Source organism: Lepisosteus platostomus, unplaced genomic scaffold, assembly GCF_059453375.1.
Source record: "Lepisosteus platostomus isolate fLepPlt1 unplaced genomic scaffold, fLepPlt1.hap1 Scaffold_46_H1, whole genome shotgun sequence".
In the NCBI taxonomy this organism is placed as follows: domain Eukaryota; kingdom Metazoa; phylum Chordata; class Actinopteri; order Semionotiformes; family Lepisosteidae; genus Lepisosteus; species Lepisosteus platostomus.
This window is the reverse complement of record NW_028291666.1, coordinates 429493-452926: the sequence shown is the minus strand read 5'-3', so window position 1 is coordinate 452926 and position 23434 is coordinate 429493. Positions and strand designations below refer to the sequence as shown.

The following is a 23434-nucleotide window of genomic DNA, read 5'->3' as shown; positions in this document are numbered from 1 at the left end:
GTTTTGGACCCTTACCGTGAAGTTCAGGACTGGTGTGGGCCTTAATTGCGCCCGGAGTTCTGAAGGTCAGAACTGGTTTGGGCCTTAATTGCGCCCGGAGTTCTGAGGCTCAGGATCGGTGTGGGCCTTAATTGCCAGATTAAGGCCTTAAATGGCCTTAATCAGCCATGCACTCTGGTTTCTTTTCATCTCGTACAAATCTTTCGCCTTTTACTAAAGATTTCCGTGGAGAGGAGCATGAATGAGTTCCATGCAATTTTTGTGCTTCCCTGCCTTCGGGTGGGTCGCAGCTGGGTTGGTCAAAGAGAGAAAACAAGCACGTTCGCAATCGCTCTTGTAATGGTGATTGTGGTCGTCTGCTCCGCGAGTCCTCGGTCTCCGGCCGTCTGATTGGCGTGCTTTTCTTTGGGGGGCGGGAAGTGTCCGGCCGCAGGGGATCTTGGGACCTTGCCTGCATAGCGGCTTCCCAGAGTGCGTCGTTTCCGGCACAGTGTGGCCGGGTGTTTTCCGAGTTATCGCACGGATTGGGCACGCTCGCAAGCCGTGAGCCGCAGGCGATGAGCCCGGAGCTGAACGGGCCCCACTGGCTCGTTTGTAAGGCCAGGTGTATTGCCAACCACGACCGGCAGGGCAGAGGCCTTGAAGGCGGCCTGGGCTTGCGTGATCGGATCAACTAAATGCTGTGGTGTTACTTTTTGTCAATGAAAAAATAAACTCTTTTCGTTTACAAAGACGGTTACAAAGAATGTGGACCAGGGTAATACTTTGAGCTTACAGCTTGTCCAAGGTCATTCATTATTAATACTCTTAGTAATATCTTCAGTAAAGACTTTGATGCATAAAATATTCCTGCATATTTAAAATATTTATGATAAAGGTGGTAGGTTGTGTACTTTTGTCCAACAGAACAATCTTGCTTTTATAAAATATACCGCCTTTTTAATGTTTAATGATTAACATGCTGTAATACACTGTTTAAATTTAAAAGTCTAAAGAGTATACACCTTAAATTCTTAATTGAATAAAGATTGTCCCTCAGCAGTGATCAGGATTCAAAACTGACGTTTTCTGGTGACAGCTCAAATGCTGTACAGGAGAGGTTAACCTTTATTAGCTCCACCTGGCGATTTTACAAGGTGATTCCGGATACTATTAACATAATCTAATTTGCGTCCGGTATGATGCGGTATACTGCGACACTCCCACCGTGTTATACCGCAGCATACCCCGCTTGTTTTGAATGGCTGCATATGTATATAGACTCTATATATACATTTGGTGCATGCCACAATTTTGGATGGTGGTGGAGGAATAGGGATTTTCTCAACACGGCAGGGACTCCAGTTAAGAATGCTGGGTTTATCTCTGAACTATTAGAAGCTTTGCAGCTACTGACTGAAGTAGCTGTGGTAATGTGTAAATCACATAATAAAGAAATGTTTCCAGTAACTCGAGGGAACAACTTTGCAGATGCAACTGTCAGGTGAGCAATACTTGTAGAACAGTAGTCTGAGACCTCTGTGAAGCAGAGAAATGGACATGGTTAGAAAAGATTATGGGGCTGCAGGATGATGGGGTGTGGAGCTGACAGCACACCAGACGCCCTGCATGCCCTCACAGCCTAATGCCCTTTATAGCCCGACAAATGCACTCTGTTGGACACCCAGGTGGGAGTCAAATGGTGTGCCGGTTACCCAAAACTGGGTGAGAACTGGGTTTGAAGCAGTAACCACTTATGTGGTATCTAATGTGGATGTAATGTTTATCAAAGGAACTCAACTACAGTTCAGGTGCGGGTGCAACAGCTCAAAAGGCCTGCTCCTGAGGAACCTTTCAAACCTGGGAAATTGAAAATTGTAAAGGGAAACCTGGGCTCTTATAATCTGTTTTCCCAGTGGGTTGCTGCCACTGCCTCTGTGTCTACCAAACACTTGATAACAGAGATAAGCCCTCGGTGGGCACTGCCCTGCCCCTTGTATTATGATCAAGGAACACACTTCACAGGGAAGGTGTGTCAGGCTGTGGCTGCATTGTTCGGAGTGAGATGGACTGAGATCACCCTCAGTCTGCTGGAACAGTGGAATGAAGGAACAGATCTCTGAAAGATCGACTAGACATCAGACTGAAGGAACACCATGGGATGCGGGCTGGATCAAACAGAACTGTGTAACAGCCTGTTTGATATCATCACGGGCCAATCAATGAAACTTCCTGGGGGGACGAATTTAGCTGGACGAATGGATTGTTGAATTTGCTAATTCTCTATTGTAGTATTGTAGGTTGCTAGGACTTAGCAAAGCACTATGATGAAGAAAAATATATATCATAATTATAATCCAGACGATTGGGGCATTGGTGCATGGCTACAGTCTGTGCTAGGAACATTGAGAGGGTCTCTGGTTCAATACATATTTGTGGGTCTGGTATTATTCGTTATGATCATATCGTTAATATCCTGTTTGAAAAACATGTGGACTAAAGCTGCTGCTTCTGTGCTAATTGTACGCCCTGAAGGGATCATGAAGGTCAAAAAATGATTTCATGGGAAAGGTTCTCTTATCTAGTGGCAGAACCTGATGGGTAGAACAATATAGCTTTAAGGGGGGTTACCCTTGGGAGTGATTCCCCTAGATGCAAATGATTATTGTGGTTTGTTTGTTCATAATAAGATGTTTTGCAGGAACGGAACAAAGAGAAATTTTACAACTTCAGCTAGAATTGTTCTGCAAAACGTCACAGCTGAGGCAGGGGAACAATGTGTAGATTTTTCTAAGAGTTATTACCCAGTTGTTGACCAATCTGTTGACCAATGTTGACCAAAAAAGCCTAAGATTATGCTGGGCTCCAGCCCACAGGGATTTACCTGTGCTGTAAGAACTAATGAGTGAATAAGGAGACTGGATTCTGGTGAAAGACTTCAGGAAAAAGAAATGGTGTTCACTCAGGTGGAGGGGGCTGTACCAGGTGCTGCTGACCACTGCCACTGCTGTGAAGGTCACAGAAATGGTGCCCTGGATTCATGCTTCCCACTGTAAAAAGGTCACAAACGAACTGAGCAAAGCGCAGGAGTGATGTCTCCACAAGGACAGATGGGGATAACCTGCTTGGGACTGATGTGCACAGCCCTTTTCCTTTTTATGTAGAAGCCTGTCACCACCCCAAAAGAGGAAGAATCTAAACACGAAGCCTCTTTGTATACAAACTGGCTGAATGAAACTGATAATGAGGGGGATATGAGTAATTTGTGGTATAAATTTATAAATCATACTGTAAAGTTAAAGAAATGTAATGCATCTTGTTATATATGTGCTTTAATGCCTCATTCTACAGCCTCACCCATGCGACTTTTTATGAAATGTACTCTTTTATTAATATCACGTTAGAAGGCTTAGACGCTATCAAACAAGAATTAAGGGGAGTTAGATTAATGGCACTTCAGAACAGGTTCGTGCTGGACCTTCAAAATGCAGCATCTGGAGGAGTCTATGCTTTAGTAGGAGACTCCTGTTGTACATATATTCCAGCTAATGACTATGATTACGGAAATCTTACGCTCGCTATTCAGCATTTGAAAGAACTAAAAGACAAGGTGAATAAAGAGAGAGGCATAAAAGATACACCGGCTTTTCTCTCCTGGTTAGAATCACTGTTTGGGCCAGGGGGAATGTTTTTCTTTTAAGTTACTAACACCGATTATAGGGGCTGTGATACTTGTCTTCCTGTTTTTATGTTGCTGTATGACATGTATTATTCCAATGCTTCGAAATATGGAAATATGGTACCTAGGGGGATAAACTGTTCATCCTTCCAGTCTGGAGAATTGGCAGCTGTCTGACGTCAGTAAGTGATCCTTAAAAAATTAATAGTTCCATGACAGTGTGCATCACCAGAAAATCAATTTCAATGCATTAAAACTCTTGTTATCCTTCTGATCATTGAAGTGTCATTGCCCCAGCACTGTATACTCTTACTTTTGACGCCTGTCTGAAGTTGGATCCATTTCTAAGAATGGTGACTCACATATCCTCATGCTCAACTTTGGCTCAACCACACAAACTATGAAGTTAATCATCTGCTTTTGCTCCAAGATTTATGTTACTAGGCTCTCTCCTGGGGATCCTCGTGTTCAAACATTGCCCTTATTGTGGATGATCCATGACAGAATTCAGGGAATTCAGAATTCTGATACCTCAGCTCAGATTCTGACTGGGCAGACTGTCATTGCCTGGTGTGAATGTGTGCATATCTGTTTTTGTGCATGTTCTGTGGCCTGTTGTACAGTACATCACAAATGAAAGGGAAATGGAAAACTAAAATAAGACTCAAGTGTTTTATCTTTCATTAACAGTGTTTCATTAGTATCTGTGCTAGATCCTGTCATCCACTGCTTACCACGACAGGCTCTAGCACAGGATAGCAGCTAATACATTTAACAATCTCACTGCACAATGTTGTATATTCAAGGGCTGATCTTCTGTACTTTTTCTTTCACTTTTCATTTCCTAGAAACTCAGTCCTGCCAGGAATAATCTGAGAACAAAATCAATCTGAGTGAAAATCTAAGCAGAGGAAGATTGTTTTACAGAGTCAACAAGGTCTAATTCAAGGTCAAAAAATGATTTCATGGGAAAGGTTCTCTTATCTAGTGGCAGAACCTGATGGGTAGAACAATATAGCTTTAAGGGGGGTTACCCTTGGGAGTGATTCCCCTAGATGCAAATGATTATTGTGGTTTGTTTGTTCATAATAAGATGTTTTGCAGGAACGGAACAAAGAGAAATTTTACAACTTCAGCTAGAATTGTTCTGCAAAACGTCACAGCTGAGGCAGGGGAACAATGTGTAGATTTTTCTAAGAGTTATTACCCAGTTGTTGACCAATCTGTTGACCAATGTTGACCAAAAAAGCCTAAGATTATGCTGGGCTCCAGCCCACAGGGATTTACCTGTGCTGTAAGAACTAATGAGTGAATAAGGAGACTGGATTCTGGTGAAAGACTTCAGGAAAAAGAAATGGTGTTCACTCAGGTGGAGGGGGCTGTACCAGGTGCTGCTGACCACTGCCACTGCTGTGAAGGTCACAGAAATGGTGCCCTGGATTCATGCTTCCCACTGTAAAAAGGTCACAAACGAACTGAGCAAAGCGCAGGAGTGATGTCTCCACAAGGACAGATGGGGATAACCTGCTTGGGACTGATGTGCACAGCCCTTTTCCTTTTTATGTAGAAGCCTGTCACCACCCCAAAAGAGGAAGAATCTAAACACGAAGCCTCTTTGTATACAAACTGGCTGAATGAAACTGATAATGAGGGGGATATGAGTAATTTGTGGTATAAATTTATAAATCATACTGTAAAGTTAAAGAAATTTAATGCATCTTGTTATATATGTGCTTTAATGCCTCATTCTACAGCCTCACCCATGCGACTTTTTATGAAATGTACTCTTTTATTAATATCACGTTAGAAGGCTTAGACGCTATCAAACAAGAATTAAGGGGAGTTAGATTAATGGCACTTCAGAACAGGTTCGTGCTGGACCTTCAAAATGCAGCATCTGGAGGAGTCTATGCTTTAGTAGGAGACTCCTGTTGTACATATATTCCAGCTAATGACTATGATTACGGAAATCTTACGCTCGCTATTCAGCATTTGAAAGAACTAAAAGACAAGGTGAATAAAGAGAGAGGCATAAAAGATACACCGGCTTTTCTCTCCTGGTTAGAATCACTGTTTGGGCCAGGGGGAATGTTTTTCTTTTAAGTTACTAACACCGATTATAGGGGCTGTGATACTTGTCTTCCTGTTTTTATGTTGCTGTATGACATGTATTATTCCAATGCTTCGAAATATGGAAATATGGTACCTAGGGGGATAAACTGTTCATCCTTCCAGTCTGGAGAATTGGCAGCTGTCTGACGTCAGTAAGTGATCCTTAAAAAATTAATAGTTCCATGACAGTGTGCATCACCAGAAAATCAATTTCAATGCATTAAAACTCTTGTTATCCTTCTGATCATTGAAGTGTCATTGCCCCAGCACTGTATACTCTTACTTTTGACGCCTGTCTGAAGTTGGATCCATTTCTAAGAATGGTGACTCACATATCCTCATGCTCAACTTTGGCTCAACCACACAAACTATGAAGTTAATCATCTGCTTTTGCTCCAAGATTTATGTTACTAGGCTCTCTCCTGGGGATCCTCGTGTTCAAACATTGCCCTTATTGTGGATGATCCATGACAGAATTCAGGGAATTCAGAATTCTGATACCTCAGCTCAGATTCTGACTGGGCAGACTGTCATTGCCTGGTGTGAATGTGTGCATATCTGTTTTTGTGCATGTTCTGTGGCCTGTTGTACAGTACATCACAAATGAAAGGGAAATGGAAAACTAAAATAAGACTCAAGTGTTTTATCTTTCATTAACAGTGTTTCATTAGTATCTGTGCTAGATCCTGTCATCCACTGCTTACCACGACAGGCTCTAGCACAGGATAGCAGCTAATACATTTAACAATCTCACTGCACAATGTTGTATATTCAAGGGCTGATCTTCTGTACTTTTTCTTTCACTTTTCATTTCCTAGAAACTCAGTCCTGCCAGGAATAATCTGAGAACAAAATCAATCTGAGTGAAAATCTAAGCAGAGGAAGATTGTTTTACAGAGTCAACAAGGTCTAATTCAAGGTCATCAGCACTAACAACATTCTCTCTGGAGACAGGCGATAAGAAAATTGAAAGTGTGTATTGTTACACAACAGCAGAGACTATGAGTTATGCTATCATGAGAGTGGTGATGGATTTTTTTCATTGCTTAGTTTTACAGGTTCTGTACATTTGAACATTCAAAGTGACTAAAGTAAAGGAGTTTTCCCTTTTTACCACATAATTCCCAAAGATCAACACTAATAGAAAGCCTAATTCCAGCCAAGATTCAATTACTGTCTCTCAGGCATCCCAGCAGTGGATTTCATGACTTCAGACAGCCATCTTTATCAGTGGAGAACTCAATGCTCTGAGGTTTACTGGCAGAGTCTCACACTGGGTAATACGTTGGTAAATAATGTCCTATGGAATTCTACTATTGATAAATTCTACTATGGAACTGCGATGTGTCCTGAAAAAATCTTCTATGATAGTGGTACAGTCCATCACACCCCACCTACAGCCTTTAAAAGAGAAAAAAACAAATTCTGATATTATGGTGGAAAAAGAGCCCTGGAATCTTTGTAGAAGGACAAAAGACGGAAAGAACGGGCAGTGTAACCATGGCGAAGAGAAGGGAAATATTGGAGAGAGCTTTTTTCATACACTTTTTATCATTGTTTTTCCAGCCCAACAATGATCAACAAATATGGGCAGGCGTCCTGTGCCAAATCCAATCTACCTTTCTTCCAAGCATACAGGAATGTCAGTGAATTAAATATTGACATATGAAAATTCCCAAAAATATGCAATCACACATATGCAGTTTGAGCAAACATAAGACAATACCCAAGTACCACAAACTACCAGGCATCATTAGCAGTTCAGGTGGGGAGCTGTGTCAGCATGCGTAGGCTGCAAAGGAACAAGTAATAGGTCTATTCCATGCTTAAAAGAGAAGAAAGAAAACACAACATTTCAGCCGTGGAGCCCTCACACCTGAAGAAGGCTCCACGGCCGAAACGTTGTGTTTTCTTTCTTCTCTTTTCATCCAGTGTCATTAGCCAGTTCCTGTCAAAATAAAATAGAAATGGATAACATTCTAGAGAGAGTTTGAAATACCAAGGTACAATTTAAACCATATTTCTTCCACTACAACCACAATATTTTGGAGAGATCGCTGAGCCTAACTGTTCTGGCATGCCCGTTAGCCTCCGTCCTGCTTCACCAATGAATGCAACGGGGCACATTCTGAGGGAGATGCGGTCAATCAGGTTGCAGGAAAACCACGCTATGCTTTTTTTTGAGATCCTGAAAAGGACAGAGGGGCCATGTATATGTGTGCAGCTGGATATGTAATTGCAGGTGGCGTTGCAAATTCTGCTGAAGCCCCACTGCCTGGTGTGGACGGTAGCTGTGCATGTTGCAGCAGAATTGTGCATGTGAGATCAAGGGGGCATGTCATGTGTTTGAGCACTTCACTCCCTTCCGGAAGCACGTGATTCCCTGAGTCCCAAAAATTAGTAAGTTCTTTGGATGACCTGTGGACCGATCTTTCACGATGAAGAATTCCTTAAGAAGAATAGATCTCGGCCCACCATCCCAATGCCTCCATCTCAAAACAGCAACCTCCCACTGCCCTTAGTCTGCAAGGCAGTCCTTTCAAGTGCGATGATGACGCCGGGACCTTCGTTGCCTATTGTACGAGCTGAACTTTTGTGCTCATCAATTCAACGCTCTTTCCATCAACTCATCTTGTCTTTGACGCTTCGTGTTTTGTGCTCCTTTGACTATCGGCATATCGGGTGACTGCAAACACTGAAGTTCTTGCTTACGGAGTGTGGAACAGTGTTTTCAAGTGATCGCTGTTCTGTCATGTTGACGCCGAGTGAATCTTTCTTTGGCAACATGGGCAGGCTGACAGCAGCGCGAGCTAAAGTAATGGCAAATTTCTTGACTTATTTCTGAATGTGAATGTTCTTTAGAAAAGGGATGCGGCGTTGCTTCTCCCCCGTGTAAAGGTCACGCATTCCAGACGTGGTTATGAGCGAACAGTTGCCGCAAGTGTTTGAAAAGAGCAAGAGAGGAAGCAGCCCTGCCCCGTGTGAGGATCAAACTCAGGACCTTCAGACGATGAAACTGACGCGCTACCAACTACGCCAACGAGGCCAGCTGCAGTACACAGCCGGAAAGTTTGCCTCATATGGATTTCAGTCGCCCGTTCCCTAATCTTTAGACGCCCTCTGCTGGATGTTGCATTTGCCTTTTGATCTCACCGATACTTTTTTGGTCTGTTTCTGTTGCGAGTCCGTTTTTCAGATCTCACCTAGCACAAGTCTCTCTGGCTGAAGTGGCCTCTCTGCTTCAGCATCGTGCCCTCACTCAGCCATTAAAAACGTCACTCGGACTTCTGACATGCTGACATGAAATGTCAAGAGAGAGTGGCGGAGACGCTTAAGGCAGAGAGAAGATGAAGAGGGGGGGTGGCTGCGAAATGATTGACAGCTGCAATCAGCTTTAGATGGGGAAGTGTACTACTAGTAGCAGTGTAGAGCTCTCTGTGGTGGAGTTCAAGCGCATGTTCTATGGGCCAGTGGCGTAATGGATAACGCGTCTGACTTCGGATCAGAAGATTGTAGGTTTGAGTCCTACCTGGCTTGCAAGGCTTTTAAACCTCTCAGGTTCCTCGGTAACAGGTTGCCGTCATGTATATGAACTATAGAAAAGCATTTGCCACAACCCGTAAATTAGCACGCAAGTGTGGGCTAGTGAACACAGAACTGTATGGAGATCATCTCCAGTTCCGAGCTCAATTGCAATGAAAAAACATGCAGAACAGAACTGGAGAGCAGCTGAATTTGTGCTCAGTAGGGTGGGGAGGACTCAGCATTCCTATTGTTCTAATTGGCATGAACTGCAGGGGATCTGAATCAGAACATGTCAGTTAGTTCGATCATTGCGTCAATATGTAGGCCACGTTAATACAGAATTATTACTTTGTCTGTCTCGTCTTTGTATATAGCTGAATGTCCCTGACAATTTCATGTTAGTTTTTAAGAACGACATTGGTGCTAATATATACATATATAGCATATAAGGAACACGTAAAAGTTTAGTCCATGCTGAAAAGATAAGAAAACCGCCACAACGTTTCATCTTGGAATAAATCTTTACTTGTTGTTTTGCAGCCTACCCATTCTGACCTAACTCCTCCCTTGAAATTCCCTAACAGATAAGGGTACGTAACGGCTCATGCGATGCTCAGTTGCAATTTGACCCAAAACAAACAAGAACAGCAGCTGAGGGTTTGAGTTTGAACATGCACTGTATTAAAGCAGCTTTTATTTCCATTGATAAATGCTAGATATTCCTACAGAGATTCTCCAGGTGAGTAAGCGATTCCTGTTTCTGTTTCTATTTCTGTTTCATATATATATACAGTATATATATATACATGTTACATGTGTCTCTGCAATAGTACAAATGTGTTATACACTATCAGGGGCTGCTTTTTTGTGCACCTCATCTACAACAAGGGTTTTTTTTTTTCATTTATGTTTGTGGACCTTCACCATTTGAGGAAGTGAGTTAGATAAGAAAGTTACAGGTATGGTGAGCAATGACTGACAAAGGCACGTACTGCGTATTCCTTACAGAAGTGTAAGCAATTTGTTCTAAAAAACACCGGCTTAAGTCCAACATCGTTAGCAATCTTATTACTTAAACAGAATTAACATCAATAAACTGTAAGGTGCTGGTACATGCGAGTAGATTTGATCTTCTATTAAACAAAAATGCAATTACAGCTCTAAATAGGTCAACCTAGACTTCTGTAACAGATCTGTTCAGGTCATCGCTGTTCCTCTGACCTTGTGATTCTTTGGAATTTTAAAAGTGTATTTCGCTTGCCTTTCATGTGGTCTGTGTACAAGTCACTGTGGCGTATGCGGTCCTACACAGCCTTGCTATAGACGTGATGAGCCTCCGCTATGTTGCAATGGAGAACAGGTTCAGTACGGAGCTGCCGAGAAAATTCAGCTGGAAAGCTCGTTGCAGAAAAGCATCGGTATCTGTGTCCAGCGGCAAAGCGTCCTTCGTGGGTGCTGAAGAACCGATTTCACAGGCTGCGGGTCCAGGCGATTTAGAGTGTTAAAGGTCCCAGCGAAAACGAAACGGCGCTGGTCCTTTTACACGCACGCACGCAAACAAATGCAAAGGACGCCGTAGTCGGCAGGATTTGAACCTGCGCGGGGAGACCCCAACGGATTTCAAGTCCGTCACCTTAACCAATCGGGCACGACTACAGCGAACGCCGCGGCCGCTGCCTTCTTGCTACAATCGAACAGGGAGTGCGAGGCGGCGGCGGCAGCTGAGGCAACTTTTTTCAAGTTCGCTCTCCGTTTAAGAAACCTTTTACGCCATACGTGCAAGCACACACACACACACCTCAGAGGACTTAAGGGTGGCTTCAAGTTGGAATGATAAAATCTCCCCGTTCGGACATGAAAACAGAACGTTCTTAGACAGAAAGCAATCAACAACGGAGACATGTGGACGACGATTTTAGTCACTGCACTTTGAATAGCATTTTTACTCCAGTTACAGGAGATGCACCAATGGCCCTTGACCTACGCTCTTACCAATGCCTTGAACATTCAAACAAAACAGCCCTCAAGTCCTGCGGTTTAATATAACGCTGTTACGTGTCGAGGCAGTATTTGACTCTGTCCTACCGTTGAGACACGGGGCGTATATGGAAACGAACACATGCTACGGATCGTCTCTAATCGGTCCCTACAGCTGGAAGGCTCCTTGAAGCGTGCACCCCCATCATTCATCTTTGCGCATCTGTGAAAGGTAGACTCTTGAGCAATGTTTGAGCCAGCTCTAAGGCAACTAGTGCTATTGGACAGACACCTCTGGAAGATCCTAAGAGTCTCTTAACACCACTTCCAGCAGCAAGCTTAATTGTTCGCTGGAGGTCTCCCACCCAGGTACTGACCAGGCAAAGAATCACCAGTACATTGAATGAGGAAGTTAATCCTGAAATCCAATTACATATCTCAAGGTAAGACAAATCCATAAGAACATGTCTTAGTATTACTTCGTTTACATTAGTATGGCACTGAGTTGGAGCTCCTCTTTAAGCTGTGGTTTAGTTTTGCATTCATGTGTTTCTAGAGCAGTGATTTATGGGGGTGGGTGGGTCTTTCACAGAGGCTCAGGACAAATCCCCCGCCTGAAAGTCTAATGTGTGCGTTCAGACAGTCACAGGTCAAGAGCCAGGCAGGAGGACAATGGACAGAAGAGCCAACGAACTAAAAATAAAAGAACAGATACGAAAAAGCCACCATCTTTTTCTTTTTGACATTTTCCGACTTTCATGCAAGCCAGGACAAAGTTGCTCATAGCTACTTGTGGATTCAAATACTCTATCGAGTGCTTTGATGAGTTTTTGCAATTTGATTGTCGTCCTGTCAGCCTGTTTCTGTTTTTTTTTTTCAATCTAGGGATGGAAAGTATGAGGGAAATGATGGAGCAATCAATAACCGCTCCGGAAAAATGGCAGAAAGAAATGGTCCGTCACTAAGGACATTTGTGAAGCAGAGGAGTGACATCACCACAAAGGCGACACATTCTGCTGATGGTTTTGGTGAATAATGATTGAGGCGCGTTAAGAGAAAGGCAGCTGTGTCAGCATGCGTAGGCTGCAAAGGATCAAGCAAAGGTTTACTCCATGCTGAAAAGAGAAGAAAAGAAGCACAACATTTCGACTGTGGAGCCTTCTGCGCCATCTTCTTTAGCGGTGATGATGTTTACATTGGAAAAACTGAGACATGCGTCCCTGGGTGGGCTTGAACCCCCAACCTGTCGGTTAACAGCCTAACGCGCTAACCGATTGCGCCACAGAGACTGACGGCCGCTTGCACTCCCTACATTTGCAGGTTTATGGTCAAAGAAAACAATCACTTGCGCTTCTTGCAGCCGGCAATCTTTTTCCACTGACAACCAAGAAATGGATTTCATCTTTCACAAGCTGTATGGATTTCTTCAAAAACAAGTTATTCCAGAAAGGAAATGAATTCTTGCATTAAACTGAACCAAGCTGTACATGTTTGTCTGAAATGAGACATTCGGCACAACAAGACACGGAGAGAGGCACCGCTGGTATTCAGACCCAGGATCGCCTGCTGACTAGGTGGGCACTTTAAGCCACTAGGGAACAGCGCCAGCGGAGCACCGCGCTTTTACAGACACTTGGACACATCTGCGTTCGGTGTGCACTTAACCTGCTCTCTGAGCCCGTTGCCTCCGTCCCATTTAATAGCAGAACTGACGCCAAGAGAAATGATGAGAAATGGCATTTATCGGGCACTTTTCATGTCCAAGGAGCTCAATGCCCTTGACACCTCCCCAAGGCGACAGAGCTGTGCATTCTTTGGCGACACCATTTTTTCTTTTGTTTAATTTCTATACTTATTGATAGAATAAAAACGATATGTCATGTACTGTAAGGGAAATGTCTCTTTTCATGGGGAAAGCTAGCACCAGCAAATGTTGTGTTTAGAAGAAGTGATTTAACATGACACGTGACCTAATTTACCGGAGCAAAAGCTCACCCAGCAAGCCCTGCTTTACTTCTACAGGAGAGAAGTACTGTAGAGTCTGCAAGATGTTCAGCTGGGTAGCTACGTCAGCATGCCTCGGCTGCAAAGGAACAAGTAATAGGTTTATTGCATGCTGAAAAGAGAAGAACGGAAACACAGCGTTTCGACTGTGAGGTCTTCTCACACCTGAAGAAGTCTCACACCTGTAAAAGGCTCCATGGTTTTCTTTCTTCTCTTTTCAACATGGAATACACCTATTGTCTGCAAGATGTGACAATTTCATGGTGTTTTGGAAGAAAACCTTTTTTCTTTGAATTCAAAATCAATCGGAATTTCAGCACGACACATCAACACTTTTTCAATTTTAAGGAGATGATATTTTAAACCTGATAAAAATAGTAGGAAACACAAGTTTCTTGCTGTGAAAATTGCATGCAGAACAGAACTGGAGAGCAGCTGAATTTGTGCTCAGTAGGGTGGGGAGGACTCAGCATTGCTATTGTTCTAATTATTATGAACTGCAGGGGATCTGAATCAGAACATGTCAGTTAGTTTGATCATTGCGTCAATATGTAGGCCACGTTAATATAGAATTATTACTTTGTCTGTCTCTTCTTTGTATATAGCTGAATGTCCCTGACAATTTCATGTTGCCTGCGATGTGTCCCCTCTCCCCACAGCAGTGGCAGATGACCAGCCGTCGTCGCTCCCCCAACATCGTCGCGCTGGGCGTCTCCTCCTCCCCATCTGATTCCCCGTGCGCCCCTCCGTTGGTGCCCACCGGTCTCCTCGAATACGGCAACAGTGTGCTCAGCCAGAGCCAGGGCCTGCTCCAAGGGGACCAGTGCGGCCAGCATCACGTGGCACTGCACCTCAGTCGGCGCCGGGGCCAGGAACGCCTGGAGCGCTATTTCCCGGTGGGCCTCCTCCGGAAGAGTAGGGTAACCCTGGCGGGCTAAGTAGGCCACGTCTGCGGCTGTTACCTTCACTGTTACCTGGATACCTCTTTATCTAGAACTCACTCTTCCCCCTGCCTGTCTGGCTTCTTTTAATCCTTCTGTGCCCGGATTGCAGCGGGTAAGATATTTTTCCAAGAAAAAAAGAGAAATTAAAAAAAGAGAAATTTCACCAGAGCCCCTGCTCATGTCTAATTTTTAGTTTAGAAGGATTCAAGCAGGATTTTGGATGAAAGGCAGCGACCTTAATCAAGCCCAAATCATAATTGAACCCATTCAGAGCCTACATTACATTTTAGTGTTTCATTCTGAGCAGAATGCCCTCACACCTGAAGAAGGCTTGCGTTTTCTTCTCTTTTAAGCATGTGTACAATGCTGTAATACAATTTAAAATAATTAAAAGTTTAAAAAGTATCAACTAAACTCCATTAATATCGAGTGTCTTTTATACAGCTTTTATACAGCTTTTAAGTATAGATTACACTTTTCTAAAATGTATTTAAAAAATAAAAACGATTACTAATCTAATCTTTCCACGTTTGATCCCAAAATCCCAAGAAAAATTAATCTAAACTAGGAGAAAGCTATGCTGAAAGTTTATTAATATACTTAGAAGACAAAGATAACAATTTATGTTGCATTTGTCTGATTGTGAATCAAAAAATACATTTAATTAACTGCTCTCAGTGACAGCTGACAATCCTCCATACACTCAAGTGAAAAATTAGTAATGCCAATGTAAACGTGGTATTTACAATTTGTTGATAATAGAAATATTAAGTTCTCTAAAGCTTTTTGAGGCAGCAAAAGATTTGAACACCCTATATTGTAATGAGCTGCTGAGCTGAGAATGGGTTATGTTCCTGCTGTCAGAGGGGGTGGAAAGTGCCCGCGGTTATTTAATTAGTATTACAATTCACACTGATTCCCTTGAAAAGGTATGGACATAAGAATATTCGTGCGTGGTCAAAAAATGGCATTAAGCACTTAAAATTAATATGGTTAATAAGAGTAAACTGGAACATGCTGTACAAGATCGGCTAAACTGGGATCTATCGCTTACGCCTGAAATTGGAGCTGCTGTCGCAGTGAATAGCGACTAATAAGTCTGTCTTTCTGTGGGGGGAAGGGAATCTGATCTGATCTGCAAACCTCCAACAGAGCTGTTCAACTGGTTTTTGTCGGGCACATCAAGTGTCAGGTGTAAGCGATAAATATATTTAGCTGAAAAGCTGTACAACGCAAGACATTTCAGTATTCTAGGTTTCGTGAAAAAGCACATTGTGCTGCTGTAATACAGTTTAAAATAATTAAAAGTCTAAACAGTATCAGCTTATGTATGGGTTGTATTTTAAAAAAAGTCAAAAACCGCACTCAAAATGCAATTTAGCGCTTTCTGGCAAGAGGAGACACCCAAATTAATAATGTAACATGCTACTGTTTGTGCATGGATATAGTTATAATGCTATTTCCTTAGACACGTGATTCCATGTTTTATTTTGAATCCCCGGCGGAACCGGGCATCCATAAGAATCAAGTACTGTAACAGGTTTATTCTATGCTGAAAAAAAAAGAAGAAAGAAAACACATTCCATAAGAATCAGCGCCTTTATATAGCGCCTTTAAAGGTGGCTTCTCAAAACGCTTTACAGGATAAAAACAACAATAACAACAACAACAACAACAACAACAATATTGTGTTTCATTGCACTTTGACAGATTGTCTTTAAATCAACTGTTGATTTAAAGTTTGACAGTAAATGTTTATATTGTAACGCATACAGCCTCCATTTCTTATTAAAAATGTAGCCTAAGAGGGGGGGTCTGCTCTCACAATCCTCCATATACTCAAGTGAAAAATTAATAATGCCAATGTAAACATCGTATTTACAATTTGTTGATAATAAAAATGTTAAGTTTTTTAAAGCTTTGTGATAGTTTACCCAGTTTACCCATTGTTATTAAAAATGACTTGGATTCGAACATGTTGTGATATTTAGAAATATAAAAGTCAATTAATTGTCAATTTCCATATTTATGTCTTTATTTAGCGGTTTCATTAGTGACAAAGGCTAAACTTTCTTGGAAAAATGTCTTTGCTGTCTTGCTGATACATTAAGCTTTCTAAACTCAGCCACAAAGTCATGTGACTGATTTTTCGCCCTGTTTCGTTGGTTAAACGCAATGATCACAAGCACCACCATGGTAACTGGGACATGTAGTTTTTAATTCAGATTGAATTATAACTGTACGTACTGTAGCGGCGAGGCTTATTAATAAGACAGAATTAAGTGTTGCTGTGCTTTCCCAAATGAGGCCCCATCTCCCTCTTCATCTCTGTGGTGCAGTCACAGAGAAGCTATTCATGCAGACTGATTTAAAGATGTTTTCTTTTGATAAGGTACAGCTCCCAAATGGGGATGCACTTAGCTAAGCCTGGCTATCATGATCAATGGTCATCCATTGGCGCCTAAAGGTCTGCAAGATTCCAAGAGAGAGCCTCATCCAAGTGGTCTACAACCCCAAGGTCAGCATCACCAGAGCACCGTCGCAAGCTGAACAGCAAAGCCTGGCATAGAGCCAGAGAGCGCGGATTAGACAGCAACAAGCCTGCAACTGCTTCTTTGTGCCCGCAGGAGATCTGAATCCCCAGAGATTGGATGAGTATTCAACTTCACTGCATGACAGCTCGAGAATTCAATTGTTATCCCAACCATTTGATATCAATTTAATTCCTAAGAGTTATGTACTTGTTTTGAGTATCTAGTGTAGAAGTTATAACCAAGTTCATTTACGAAACGGTCTAAATGAATGATATACTGAACGTATGTCCTCTTGATATATGTAACTCTTTGTAACTGACTGAATATATACCTTTTGTATTCTGATAACCCTCTCGATAAGATCTGTTAGGTTTACATGCATATTCTATGTATTAATAAATGTATCCTCATGTATTAGTACCTGTGTGTGTGCGTTGTTTGAGTTATATCGCAAGGTTGGATTCTAAAGCCATTAAAAGAATCATTTTGTGATTTACTGCTACAATGAATAATTGTCCCAGTAAATCCCAAATCCTACAGAACTAGTGCCTTCAGAGAGCACACTACAGATGTTACCTATTTATCGTTGAACAGGATGTATGTGATGTGGCGACTAGGTTCAATTTTGTATCCTCTTTAAAAGATTAAGGACTGGGGTGAGTGTGATTTACCACCCTTTCAGCTAAGAACCCGACGTGCGGACCGTTTAAGCTGCATAGACTCGGTCGTTTAACTCTTCTCCATTAGCAGGGTTAAGGTTAAAGAAAAAAACATTGCTGACTTCTTTTTTTTTTTGCCAGCCGCGAGCGCAGATTAGCAAGATTTGTATTTCATGTTTTGCAAGTTGCATCCATTTTAAGAAAAACAAGTCGCGTTAAAGACAGGAAATGAATGCTTGCATTTAATTAAGTCTAGCCGTAGGCGGTTGTCCATAATGACCAGTTCTGTTCGAGAAGAACAAAAAAGGCACAGCTGGGATTCAGAGCCAGGGTCTCCTGTTTACTAGGCAGGCGCTTTAAGCAACTAAGCCACGGCGCCCCAGGAGCGCTGTCCTTTTGCAGCCACTTGGAAACACCACTCAGACACATCTGCATTCGGTGTGTGCTCCGCCGGCTCGCTGAGCAAGTTGCCACCTTTACATACAATAGCAACATCAACACCAAGAGAAAGGGTGACAAATGGCTTTTATCTGGAACTTTTCATGTCCAAGGAGCTCAATGTGCTTTCTGTGTACAACAGGGCCACTGATCTCCACACTGGCCACTGAACCACAGCAGTGGCTTGCTGGCTTGACATCTCCCAAGGAAAATGTTGAAATCGCATGTGGAACAGGAAAATGACCCTCGAGTACGAGGGAAAAAAAAGAAAAAGATCATCTGGAGCGCGCCAACCCATGTCCGGACGGCCCACTTTTGTCGACGAGGTGGCCGAGTGGTTAAGGCGATGGACTGCTAATCCATTGTGCTCTGCACGCATGGGTTCAAATCCCATCCCAGCTCCAGCGAAGCCCCTTTGGGTGTTATGTCATCAAAAAGTAGAACAGCGAATCTCCCTTTGATCAAAAGCGCAACAGAACTGTTTTCTGTGGAGCAGGTTTCAGACCCGTAGACCTGTTTTATTTGTAGGGCAGGGCACATTCCCAAATGCGAATCTCCTGTTTTAGAAATGCTTTGGGCGGCGTGAAGTGAAAATAAGAAATGGGCTCCAGGTGCACATGGAAGCAATCAAGTGTTTCATCCGAGCTGTTTCAAAGACTGCCCAAGAGCTTTCCTTTCACAGAGGCGCAACGATTAATGATGGGGGTGCACCCTTCAATGCGCCTAACGACTCTAGGGAGTGATTGAGACGATTCGTAGCGTGTGCTCATTTCCCTCTATTCCCCGTGTTGCAGTGGTAGGATGACGTAAATTACTGCTTCGACACGTAATGGCATTATAATCAAGTGCAGGAGCTGAGGGCTTTTGTTTTGTTTCGTTTTCCATGGCGTTCGTAAGCGCGCAAATCAAAGGAAATTCCTGCGTCTAATAGGAATGTAAATGCTTTTGAAAGTGCAGTGTGGTGCAGCTTGTAAAATCCTTGTCCACATTTGTGGTTTGTTGATGTTTTTTCTGTCTGCCAAAGTTGCATTTTGACATCCGGACGGGGAGACTTTAGCATTTGAACGTGAAGCCAGCCTTAAACCCTCTGAGGCGTGTCTGTCTGCCGGCACGTATTTTGTGAAAGGTATTTTGTTTTTTTAACGGAGAGCGACTTTGAAAAAGTTTCCGCAGCCACCTCGCACTCCGTGTTAGATTATAGGAGGAATGCGGCGGCGGCGAGCTCGCTGTAGTCGTGGCCGAGTGGTTAAGGCGATGGACTCGAAATCCGTTGGGGACTCCCTGCGCAGGTTCGAATCCTGCCGACTACGGCGTCTGCCGCATGTCGCCTTGTGCCTGCGCGACAAAGGCGAAGGGCCGCTTCTCCTTTCCTGGTACTATAGAAATGCTAAATCGCTTGGCCCCGCTGCCATGGAAATCAATTCTTCAGATAACCACACATTTTGCGTTCGCACCTCTGGTGCTCTACTTATGCCTTTGAAAACCTAATGAATAAAGCTGAAAGAACCGACATGATATGTAGGTGCTCGTAAAGCACGCAGTAAAGAACTGTTAACAGCAAGGGTTTCAGTGGGTTAACTGAGGAGAAGGCGTGATCGCTAATTGTTGACTTTTTATTTGGTGTTAGAAACACTCTTACTGTGCATGACGTGCAACAAATGTAGCCACAGAAATTGCATCACGCTTTCATGACGTTAGGATTTGTTTGTGCAACATCCGAGAAGAGTACTTGTGGCTTGAATGTGAACTGTACGTGCCCGCCCCCTTTCCTCTGTAGTGCATGAGTTCCTCCCGGCATGCCCTTCGTCATTGTTCTGTCATCTTGTATTTAAAGGGTTGTATTTCTGCTGCTGAAAATAAGCAACGGTTTTCTCACAACGCCCTTTGTTCCCGACGGAGCCCTTGTCTGTCATGAAATTCTTCAAAACCTCAAGCTAGAAGAAGAAGAAGACGACAAATATGAAGCGTTACAGCAACGACATGCCATGAGACGATCGATAACGATTTCCATAGGATCCCCGCGGTTGCCTGGCAACCGTCAGCTTTGCGCAGTGGCAGTATCGTAGCCTGTGAGGTTTAGCCGAGGCGCGATTCTTGCTAGTTGAAAACTTTTCCCAATACCCCGCTTCCACCGGTTTGCAATACAATCGGCGAAAGCAATTTTTGACAGTCTCGTCAGAGACTGAGCAAGGTGTTTAAAGACAGATTTTGTCATGGTGACATCATGGTAGAAAAAAACGAGCTTGTTACGTCTCAACAGAAACGCTCTTTAGCTCTTTCAGCGTTATGCAGAGAACAGCGTCTGTCGAGATCACTTTTGAGTCAGCGCGAAACGCCGTGTGCTGTCAGTTTGATTTCGTATTGCTCGTAGCGGCCCCCGGCTTATGTCTGTCAAACGTTAGGTTGCGCTTTTTCATGCTGCATCGTCGGCATGAGTGGAGCTTTTTAAACGTCTGTACTTACTGCGCCCCCTAAGAAATCGTTTGTCCCCGTTCAAAAGAGATTGTGCGATGTCCTGCAGCGTTCGCAAAGCAAACCTTTGACAGTTTGAAAAGAGTGTTTCGGCTCGGGAAACATCATGACCAGTGTCCTGCATGTTTTCTGTGTATAGCTGTCTTTTAAAGCATACAGAATTCATTCGAAATCATTGATTTCTCCAATTAACAAGGGTCCCTCTTTTAACCTGCGAGAAGCATTCTTTCAATGTAACAGATTTACTCCGGGGAAAGGATTCAGAGTCCGAAGTGCGGACTGATGGCGCACAGAGGGTCCATATACTGTGGATCCCTCAGTGATCTTCCGCGTATTCAAACCGCCAGCGTGTGACTCCCCTGTCCCCGTGACCTCATTGCTCTGCTCTGTCCTCTGTGCAGCCGAGCCCGACTCACGGTTTAAGTGAAAAAAAATATGCCCTCAACGTGAGATTTACTCTGGAGCGAGGATAGATGTTACCTTTTTATCATTGAACAGGATGTATGTGATGTGGTGACTAGGTTCAATTTTGTATCCTCTTTAAAAGATAAAGGACTGGGTTGAGCGTGATTTACCAACCTTTCAGCAAAGTACCCGACGTGCGCACCGTTTAAGCTGCCTAGACTCGGCCGTTTAACTCTTCTCCATTAGCAGGGTTAAGGTTAAAGAAAAAAAAACATTGCTGACTTCTTTTTTTTTTGCCAGCCGCTAGCGCTGATTAGCAAGGTTTGTATTTCATGTTTTGCAAGTTGCATCCATTTTATGAAAAAAAAAGTCGCGTTAAAGACAGGAAATGAATACTTGCATTTAATTAAGTCTAGCCGTAGGCGGTTGTCCATAATGACCCGTTCTGTTCGAGAAGACGGAACAAAAAAGGCACCACTGGGATTCAGACCCAGGGTCTCCTGTTTACTAGACAAGTGCTTTAACCAACTAAGCCACGGCACCCCGGGAGCACTGTCCTTTTGCAGCCACTTGGACACACCACTCAGACACATCTGCATTCGGTGTGTGCTCCGCCTGCTCGCGGAGCAAGTTGCCACCTTTACATACAATAGCAACATCGACACCAAGAGAAAGGATGACAAATGGCTTTTATCTGGAACTTTTCATGTCCAAGGAGCTCAATGTGCTTTCTGTGTACAACAGGGCCACTGAACTGCACACTGGCCACTGAACCACAGCAGTGGCTTGCTGGCTTGACATCTCCCAAGGAAAATGTTGAAATCGCATGTGGAACAGGAAAATGACCCTCGAGTACAAGGGAAAAAAAAGACAAAGATCATCTGTAGTGCGCCAAGCCATGTCCGGACAGCCTAGCTTCCTCGACGAGGTGGCCGAGTGGTTAAGGAGATGGACTGCTGATCCATTGTGCTCTGCACGCATTGGTTCGAATCCCTTTCTCGTCGCTCTCCATGTTTGACGTTGGCCATCCTGTTGTTTGCTCCGGTTCTAGAGCCGTACATTTTCTAGCGGTGGCTGAACATGGTATAGTAGGCTAACGTTGGTATCGAGCAGTGACAGTATTTACGTGCCGCTGCTGCCAAGTGGCTCTGGGTTGAGACCGCGTTTTCACTTACTTGCAACGCAAACGGAGAAAGCGATTTTTGACAGTCTCTCGAGAGACTGCGCTAGGTGTTTAGGGATAGACTTTGTCAGTTCCCCCTGGGATGATGGCCTCTCAAATAGTTTGTGATTCCCCTAGACGTTTATACAGTAGAAGCCTGCTTCGTGGCTTAAATCCAAGCTAAGGAAACGAGTTAGAGGTCTGATGCAGAACTGCGAATTCGATGAACGGGAACACTACAGTACATTGCACTGTATGTGTGAGGAAAGCTGCCCCCTTCAGTCCCTTGTCGACCGAACAGAGGACTGTAAAGGATACTGCCAAGAAACTTAAGGATGCTGGTTGGAATCCAGCTCCAAAGAAGCCCCTTTGGGTGTTATGTCATCAAAAAGTAAGAACAGCGAATCTCCCTTTGATCAAAAGTGCAACAGAGCTGTTTTCCGTGGAGCAGGTTTCAGACCCGTAGACCTGTTTTATTTGTAGGGCAGGGCGCATTCCCAAACGCGAATCTCCTGTTTTAGAAGTGCTTTGGGCGGTGTAGCGGCGATGCTTATTAATAAGAAAGAATTAAGTGTTTCTGAGCTTTCCCAAATTAGGCCTTATCTCTCTGTTCATCTCTGTGGTGCAGCCACAGAGAAACTATTCATGCAGGCTGATTTAAGGTTTCCCTTGATAAGGGACAGCTCCCAAAGGGGGATGCACTTAGCTAAGCCTGGCTATCATGATCAATGGTCATCCATTGGTGCCTATCTGTCTAGGGAGTGCCAGATGGACATCTGGACTGCATTCCTAAGTGTCAGGAGTAAGTGACTCATATCTCACCTTGATCAACCAATCAGGGACTGGTAGGGCCGAGTAACCCACGTGGGACTCTGATGCCCATGGAACTTTCAGCCAATCAACGAGCTGAAGTTCCTCCAGGTAAAAACAGGCAACACAGAGAGCCTGAGAGATTCAGTGGGAATTCAGTAGAGAATTCTGTGGAGTTTTCTAAAGGGAATTCAAAGGAGAATTCCAGGGCAGGACAGCCCAGGAGCAGAAGGCTCTCAAGGGCAGGACATTCTCACAGCGCGCCTCCTGACCATCCTGAGACTCAGCCCGGACAACCACGGAACGGCCAGTGTGTCCGAGTGCCAGAACTTTCCTTTGTTCTAAGGGTCTAGAGCGGAGGTTGCCAGAGAATAACCAGAGGATCCACCCGAGGTTAGCACCAGCAGCAGGCCTCGAGAACAGGTCGGAACTGTGGACAGTTGAATCACTATTCAGAACTAGCTCTTCATCAGGAACGAACCGGTCTTCTTCTTGACTTGCTGGGACCCACAGTCATCTTTTCTCCTGTGCACAAACTTTGCTAGTTAAAGCCAACACTAACTAGCCGGTCAGTGAGCATCAGCAGCGCACCGTCGCAACCCGCACAGCACAGCCTGGCACCTAGACAGAGAGCGTGGATTGGACAACAACAAGCCTGCAACTGCTTCTTTGTGCCCGCAGGAGATCTGAATCCCCAGAGATTGGATGAGTATTCAACTTCACTGCATTACTGC

General features: G+C 43.8%; 5 non-coding genes across 5 annotated transcripts; 4 read left to right on the top strand and 1 right to left on the bottom strand.

Moving 5' to 3' along the window:
• Positions 1-169: 169 nt before the first annotated feature.
• On the top strand, positions 170-283 carry LOC148633648 (U5 spliceosomal RNA). Its single transcript, XR_015933908.1, has one exon. It is a non-coding gene; the product is annotated as a U5 spliceosomal RNA (small nuclear RNA).
• An 8951-nt stretch (positions 284-9234) lies between these two features.
• trnar-ucg (transfer RNA arginine (anticodon UCG)) lies at positions 9235-9307 on the top strand. Its single transcript has one exon. It is a non-coding gene; the product is annotated as a tRNA-Arg (tRNA).
• Positions 9308-10869: 1562 nt separating this feature from the next.
• On the bottom strand, positions 10870-10951 carry trnas-uga (transfer RNA serine (anticodon UGA)). The gene has a single exon. It is a non-coding gene; the product is annotated as a tRNA-Ser (tRNA).
• Positions 10952-19079: 8128 nt separating this feature from the next.
• On the top strand, positions 19080-19161 carry trnas-cga (transfer RNA serine (anticodon CGA)). Its single transcript has one exon. It is a non-coding gene; the product is annotated as a tRNA-Ser (tRNA).
• A 730-nt stretch (positions 19162-19891) lies between these two features.
• On the top strand, positions 19892-20033 carry LOC148633644 (U4 spliceosomal RNA). Its single transcript, XR_015933935.1, has one exon. It is a non-coding gene; the product is annotated as a U4 spliceosomal RNA (small nuclear RNA).
• The last annotated feature ends 3401 nt before the right edge of the window (positions 20034-23434 follow it).